The sequence below is a fragment of the Herpailurus yagouaroundi genome, unplaced genomic scaffold, assembly GCF_014898765.1.
Source record: "Herpailurus yagouaroundi ecotype Mexico unplaced genomic scaffold, PumYag 188, whole genome shotgun sequence".
NCBI lineage: Eukaryota > Metazoa > Chordata > Mammalia > Carnivora > Felidae > Herpailurus > Herpailurus yagouaroundi.
Window position 1 is genome coordinate 6115138 of NW_024412419.1, and position 7495 is coordinate 6122632.

The window sequence follows — 7495 nt, forward strand, 5'->3', positions numbered from 1 at the left end:
GTAAAACACAACTTCTGAACTTGACGCGTAAGACCCTATAGCTTCTGGTTCCTAGGATTCACTCTAAGACCTCCAAACACACTGGCCTTGCAATTCCTCCCCCTTGCCTTACTTACTCCCTCTGACCACAGGGCCTTTATCCACGCTGCTCACTCTGCTGAGAACACTCTTGCTCACCTTCTCCCTCATCAGCTCTCACCCCTCCTTCAGATCACTGCCCTGCACCTTTGCATGAATAGATGAATGACTTATGCTCTCCATTCACCCTCTTCAGATATTTGATCCACTTTCGCAGTTTTCAAATTTAAGGACCGCCTCCCTAGGGAGAAACATACCCACTTTTACAATTTTCCTTCCAACGGAGCAGTGATTCACCACCTCTCAGCACTGCACCATTTAATGCATTCTCTCCCCTCTCCAATCAGCAGTGAAAAGGGCCATCCTGAGCCCTGGCCCCTCTGCAGTCTCCAGCATTTGTCTGGAGGCGAGGAGGCCTCCAGCCTTCAGCCTTTGGCACGGGAACGCCTCTCCTTTGGGATTGGCATGACTCTCACGAAGCCCTTGTGTTGTGCCAGTTTTCGGAGGAGAAACGCTTTTAAAATAAGCCTTAGAGTATCCCTTATGGAAGAATAATTGGCAACCAGTAATTACGCCATACCTGGGGAACACCGAGAGAATCTCAGCGCGGCCAACTCGTTCCCATAAAGGAAAAGTAGAAGATCCTGGAAATACACATGTAGTAAAGAAATGGGATGAAAAGGCAGCATAGCTCTTAAAATAGAGCACTCAGGAAAGTTAATCAAAGACAAGATGCTCGAGAAAATGTAAATTTTATGGTTTTAGTGGGGAAGATAGTATGTGTCAGTTACCTGCCCTTAACAGGACAACAGTTCACTGCAAAGTGGTGCGTTAATAAATAGGTACCGTTGCTCTAATTTCCCGTCTAAATTTAGATTCATTGCAGCGCACAGCTCAACAGCTCGATGTGCGTGCCAGAGAGGCCTTATTAAATTCTAAGTCGACTTTATTCATTTGGTCCTGCGCTTCACCGTGTGAGCTGTTTCGCGCAGCCCACGATTTTACAGTTACCTGTTCGGTCGGGGATCAGTCTTAAATTATTTGTTCCTGGGAGCCCGACTGGATCGCGTTTGATTGCTCTGAAGAGAAGGCAGGAAGCAATGCTGAGCAGTGTCTGCCCCTGAGCATTACCAGATGACTCCGTCTGGCGCGGGGCTGGCGGGTCTCAGCTAGAGGTAGAGTCCTCCCTTCACACGGAGGGGACCAGACCCAGGCCACAAGCTCGCGTCTGCCCTCGGCAGCACAGCGACAGGCTTACCTCCGGAGCATTATTCCTTCATCAGCCAGATGGGATCAGTGCTCCCGCCCAAACACAGCATCTAACACAGCGCCTGTCACAGTCTACCGGCAGTGGCCGTGGGTCACTTCCCCAACTCTAAATGCACCTGGCGTCGGTCTGGATGACAGTTTGCTGAGCCTTCTCCTCTCTGGACCAGGCTGCCCTCTGGCCCCTCCCTCCTCACGTTCATTCCCCACCAGTCTCAAGCCTGTGGCTCCTCCTGCGTTGTATCAACTTTGGGGTTTGATGTAGCCGGTGATACCACAGGACCAGAGTCAGGCACCTCTGCTCCCAGACGTAAGAGGCAGGGGTTGCCAGAATCATCTTTGTTTCTTGGGGAATTCATTCTCCACCCGTGAGCCTCCCTCCCTCCCTACTGCAGCTGCAGACCTGGCAGACGGAGCTTGAGGAGGGCGAGGGGCTGCTCTCCTGGGGCCCTGGCTGAAAGAGGGGGTGTCTTTAACCCACAGCGTGCAAAGCTGAAAGGCAGAGTGAAACCGGAAGTCCTAGGCACCAAAAAGCACATATTTAGGCCAGGAAAAAGTACGCTGAAGCCAGAACACCCCGAGGGGCCTGGTACAGACTTGGGTTGAAGGGAACCAATCAGAGAGGGGGGGTGGGGCTGCCTGGGAACAAGGGGAGGGAGCTGGTAAATGACAGGCACTCTGGACCCTCCTGAAAGTGAGGCGCCTTTACTGCCCTTCTAGCAAAGTCCCCAACGTGTGCACCTGCACATTTGGGCCCCGAGGATCCCGGAGCATCTGCGCCTTGTCTCTGGGCCCCCACCCTCCCCCCACCGCAGTGGGGACAGGACCCGTTCCCAACCTGGGGCTCCAGACGCAGTGGCCACTGGCTGCCCACAGGCAAGGATACGGGACCACCCTATAACAGGGCTCCCCTGTGAACCCGCTCACACAGCGCCACCATTCCCGTGGAACAGAATGCGCCAGCCAAGTGCACTCAGAGGAAGGAGGGTGTTGTCTTTCACATCTACAGTCATCTCCGCTTCCAGCGCCAGGGCTCCTGCAGCGGGCTGTCTGTTACTCCAGGGGGCTGGGACAGCATCCCTGAAGCTGGAGTGCTCTGTGACCTCTGCGACAGAGGTGACCTCAGTCCCCACCGGGGTGCTGGAGCAGTCCCTGTAACGACTGCAGACGCATCCTGCCCATGGCTTCTGTTTTCATTCAGGACTCTCACCAGCTCATTTCAGTAAGTTTTCAGGCACCATTTGGAGAGAGCGTAACTCAGTAGAACAAATCTCTTCCCTCCTGCCCCTTCCATCCAGATTCCTGGTCGTGGGCCAACTGGCAACTGTAAATCAGAGATTCGCCCAGTGCCCCCTCATCCTGACAGACTGTGTCCCTTCCATCACCTGTCCTGGGGGTACGTGGCCCTGTTGTCCACAGATCCCTTGGTTATCAGCATTTCCTGACACAGACAGGCTCTCTTTTGGAGTCGGCTGATAAATCTTGGACATCCGCGGAAGACAGACAGACATCCAGGGTCTCTGCTCCAAATCCACTGGTTGGAAACTTGATGTCAGCCTCCTTTTCTAACAGAAACTCTGCTCTGCCCTTTGGCTTAGGTACCATCTACTTGGCATAAATGGAGGGAAATCAATGAACTCTTGACATTTGGGCATCTGGTGCGAAACAGGGTGCCCTTCCCCAAGACCAACCCTGGCTTGGTCACTTTGGAAACAAACCCAGTTATTCCCCTTACCCCCAGTCCCCAGTGATGGAAAAGATCTGAGTGGGAGGAGTACTCAAGAGGGAAAATGATCATCTCCCCAATGGCTCAAAAAGAAATGGTCCAGACATTTAAGAACCTTATCAACGAAGCAACACGAAGCGTAAGGGTGTCCACTGGAGAGCCACTTCGCGGTGTGCCTGGGCTCCCCTTAAATTACGACCACAGTTTGACCAATGACGTCTGAAACCAAGCCTAAGAGAGGCGGTAGCAGGAGATCCTGTCTCGAAGCAAGTTCCTACAATAGAAACCCACCAGCATTCATTCCAGGCATTGTCCCACCCACATCTATTCTCGCGTCTGACTGTGTGTGTTCGCTCCTTTCCTCTTAACTTCCCCCACTTCCTTGTCCTTTCTGAGCATTCCCGGCTTTCACTTTCAATCTTAACCCTCCTCTCTTCTCGGTGACGAGTGGCACCGTCGTGCCAGGCAGCAAACACAGGTGAGTTGCCTTTTCCTCTTGGGGATCCCAAAAACGGTGTCTTTGAGCAGACTTTTTGAACCTGTGTCTGAGCCAAAATCTTCACTAGGAATGGCCTCAGTATCTGAAGCTGTCCTGTGAGGCTGGTGGCCTGCCATCCTTTCGGGCTGTGAGCCGCGGCCCGCCATGACAAGAGGGGCTCTGGACGGTCCCAAGCTTGCAGTTCCCTTGCAGTTCATTCCCCTCGCACAGCCCTGACACACCAGTCAGCCCCCTCCCTGTCCCCGGCCCGAGCTCATGTCCATTCGGGCTGGAGGCTCCAAGCTGCCCATCCGGCCACACTCCGGGGCATCCTATGGCCAGCTTCGTGCTTCCACTTGTCACTGCTGTGCGACTCACGTGTCCTCGTACTCCCAGCTCCTCCTGACGTCACGATCTCTCCCACGGCAGCCAGCAGCTTGTTCCCACGAAGTGACCTCTCCCGTCCTCGCTTTCCGGGATCCAGCGACACACTGAAAGCACTTCTGGGGCCTCGAGATGGGAGCTTTTTCATGAGCTCCACTTCTTCCAGCTCCCAACATAAGCAGAGTGACCTTCCCAACCCCTGCTTGAACCATCCAAAGAAAGTCCAGGGGTGCCTGGGTGGCGCAGTCGGTTAAGCGGCCGACTTCAGCCAGGTCACGATCTCGCGGTCCGTGAGTTCGAGCCCCGCCTGGGCTGATGGCTCGGAGCCTGGAGCCTGTTTCCGATTCTGTGTCTCCCTCTCTCGCTGCCCCTCCCCCGTTCATGCTCTGTCTCTCTCTGTCCCAAAAATAAATAAATAAACGTTGGAAAAAAAAAAAAAAAGAAAGTCCGATCTGATTTACCTGGTTATGTTAAATACAGATCCCAGCGACGGTACCAATTCAGGTGACTGGAAAAGGTAACATCGAGTCAAAGTTCAACAGGTGTCACCCTAAAAATCAAGAAGGACTTAAGGAGAGGTCACTCTCCCTCTCCACACCTACCACCCACATGCGTGGGACAGCAAAGCCAATGAGGGCCTCTTGTTCTGTCCTCACAGTGAGATTATCTTCACTCAAGCCGCATCTATCAGTTAATGTGAATATTTGAGAAGGTTTTATTGCGTGTGAACTCAATTGCCCATTAATCCTAGGACGGGCTCTAAGAGGTCAGCATGATCCCTCCCTGCAAGATGGCACCATTAAAGAGAGCCACCTAAAACAAATCTGCGGCATATAAATTAATTTAAAATTGAGCAGGGTAGTTTTACATTCGGAAGATAATAAGGCTAACTAGAAGGAACTGAGAGAGAAAACCAATGTGAAGCCCGAGTGAAAAAAGCTTTAAAAAAAACATACAACCGTGAGAGAGCTGAGTCATCTCTGAGACAATCTCAAGGCCCCAGGGAAAGTTCCAGCACGGTTGTAAGAGGGAGGTCATACAATTCTCTTCTATGAGCCAATCAATTGCATCGAGCCCGGTGGCGATGGTCACCACTGGGCTGGTTCAAAACACCGACACGTGGAATAAAGGCCCTGTCTTTCTTTGATTCTGACCCTGTGTTTTCGCACCGATGTATTAAGCCGATCAGAAATCCCAGCAGAGAGAGGAGACGTGCTGGGTGGCTTTTGACTTGGATTGTGGCGGTGACGCTTCACTACGTGTAGTACAAAGGCACAGGAGTTTCACATTCAGATCATCTTTCTGTTCTGAACACCCAAACATCAGTGTCTTTGGCCCCGAGAGTAAAATCTACGGTGAAGACGATGGGAAAGTAGCCAAACAGACTATTTCGCCACGATGCCCCGTGAAAGGCAGAAAGCCCACCGGCTCACCGAATGCTGAAGGTTCCTCTCACCCGAGATCTCCCAGATCTCTCCAATGATCGTCCTCAAGTGTTAGGAACAACGACAGAAAGCATAATTTAAATACGTGACTTAGTGATTTTTTTTTTTTTTAAATGCATCTGAGGTTCTTTTTGAGGGTTCTGAAATTTCCAAAGCAGCTGCACTCCTCGGTCCTGCTGGCATCGGGGGAAACATTGTCAAATCCGTATATGGAGCTAAAAATGCCTGTGTGAAAACATCTTTTTTTCCTATTGTTGAGTGAAAATTCCATGAGCAAAAAATTCTTGCACTGTGTCCAGTAGAAATATGTATTTTCACTGAAAACATTACCCCGATGAGCTTGCTTTGAGATGTTTACGTTGGAAATAAGTAACCGAAACACACGCCTGCTCTCTCCTTGCCTGTCACCCCTCCGTCTTATCCTTCACTCTTTATTAAGAGACGGGGAGTAACCTGGCAGAAAATCAGCAGTGACAAATGCATCTGCTCTCTTCTCGGTCACAGAGAGCCTCGTCGATGTTATCCTACATCTGCAACACAGCCGTCTTCTCCCCCACGGTGCCTCTCTCTTTAAGGAACAGCTTAGAAGGTTCTGACTTGTAACTGTGGCAAAGGCTCTTGGCACCCGCTGTTTGCAGACGCTGGCCCAACTGGCTGAAGTGAGTCTTTGCTCATTTACCAGCCAGTTCGGGCCTCAGCTGCGGTTTTCAGCTTTGATCAGAGCTGAAGCCCATATCACTGTAGCATCATGTGTGAGCCTGGGCCTGGGAAGACCCAGAAAAGCACAGGCGGGGCATGGAGCAAGGCTGGGCCACCTGCTCCCCCATTCGGATGGGAGGAAAGGGTACAGCTGACTGCCCCGGGGAGAACCGGGTGTGTGTGTTGGGGGGGGGGCGGGGCGGGGGGATGAACCAGGGATGACCGGAGAGGGGCTTCGAGGGGGACTAGCATCCCACCCCACGTTGCTGCCACTTACGTGCCTGCACGAGTTACAGGTACCGGGCTTGGCAGTTAGAGAAGAGGAAGAACCCAGCCGTCCAGGATGTGGAGTTTGGGGAGGACCCAGGCGCACAGAACAGCTAATCCGAACCTGTCAGGCTGATGGAGTCAATTCTAACATGTCAGGCTGACGCGGAAGCAATAGAAAACCCAGGGAACATGCAGGGAAGGAACAGAGAAGCAACAGGATAGCCCGCAAGGATAGCTCAGTTGCAAAATCACCTATAAAGGGGAAGGTGGGGGAAAGAAGCTTCCAGGACCTTTTCTCCCTTCATTCAAATCCAATCACTGAGCACCTAATGATACCAAGATTACATGCCTGCTACAGGCAGGGCACACAAATAAATAAGGAAGAGTTTCTGCCCTCCCCACCCCCTCACCCTCCGCCCAGGACATCAAGACCGAAACACGAGTGGAAAGAAGTTGTGAGTTATTTGATTGTGCAAAGCAACAGGGGACTGTAGAGACGAGAGGGACCCCGTGTGACCGGAAGAGTCTATAGAGCTTCCCAGAGAGGTCGCCATTTATCATGAGCCTCCAGGATGAGTAGGATTTCAACCTACCAAGATGGGAGGTTGGTTTGGGCTTGAAGAAAGCCAGGCACGGAGCTCTCTTCCCTTCCTGGAGGTTTGAAGCAGGAGGTCTCACAGGCTGTGGGCCGTGCACCTTGCGTTCACATCCTGTGCCCTCTTAAGACAGGGTGATCTTGAGACATGGTCTCCCTGCCCTGCAAGAAGGGCAGGGCATCAACATTCAGCAGTTATGGGTCAGCGGTCAGACCGGGAACCTGGGGGCGGGCGTTCCCAGGTGAAAGAGAGCTAGACTGCCCCCTGACTTGTACCTGTTCCTCCCTGCCCCGGCCCTCATCAGGGTACTGCCCTGCCCTCTTCGTGCCCCAAACTCCACCCGGCCCCAACTCCCCCTCCATGCTGTGCAGCCTCGGGCAGGCTACCTAACTGCTCGCTGCCTCCAAGGGCCCCTCTGTAAACTGGGGACGACTGACAGCAGTCTCTCATAGGGTCCTACTGAGGCTGAAAGGGTGTAGTGCTTCGTGGGGCACTTAGCACACACGTAGTCACTGTTCACAGACGCAGTCACTGTGGGTTGCTGCGCCCCTCC

General features: G+C 52.7%; 1 long non-coding RNA gene across 1 annotated transcript; it reads right to left on the bottom strand.

Moving 5' to 3' along the window:
* Window positions 1–660: 660 nt before the first annotated feature.
* Window positions 661–7104, bottom strand: LOC121044547 (uncharacterized). Its single transcript, XR_005797345.1, has 3 exons — window positions 6940–7104; window positions 1090–1157; window positions 661–722 (listed from the first exon to the last, which is right to left on the bottom strand). It is a non-coding gene; the product is annotated as an uncharacterized LOC121044547 (long non-coding RNA).
* Window positions 7105–7495: the final 391 nt, after the last annotated feature.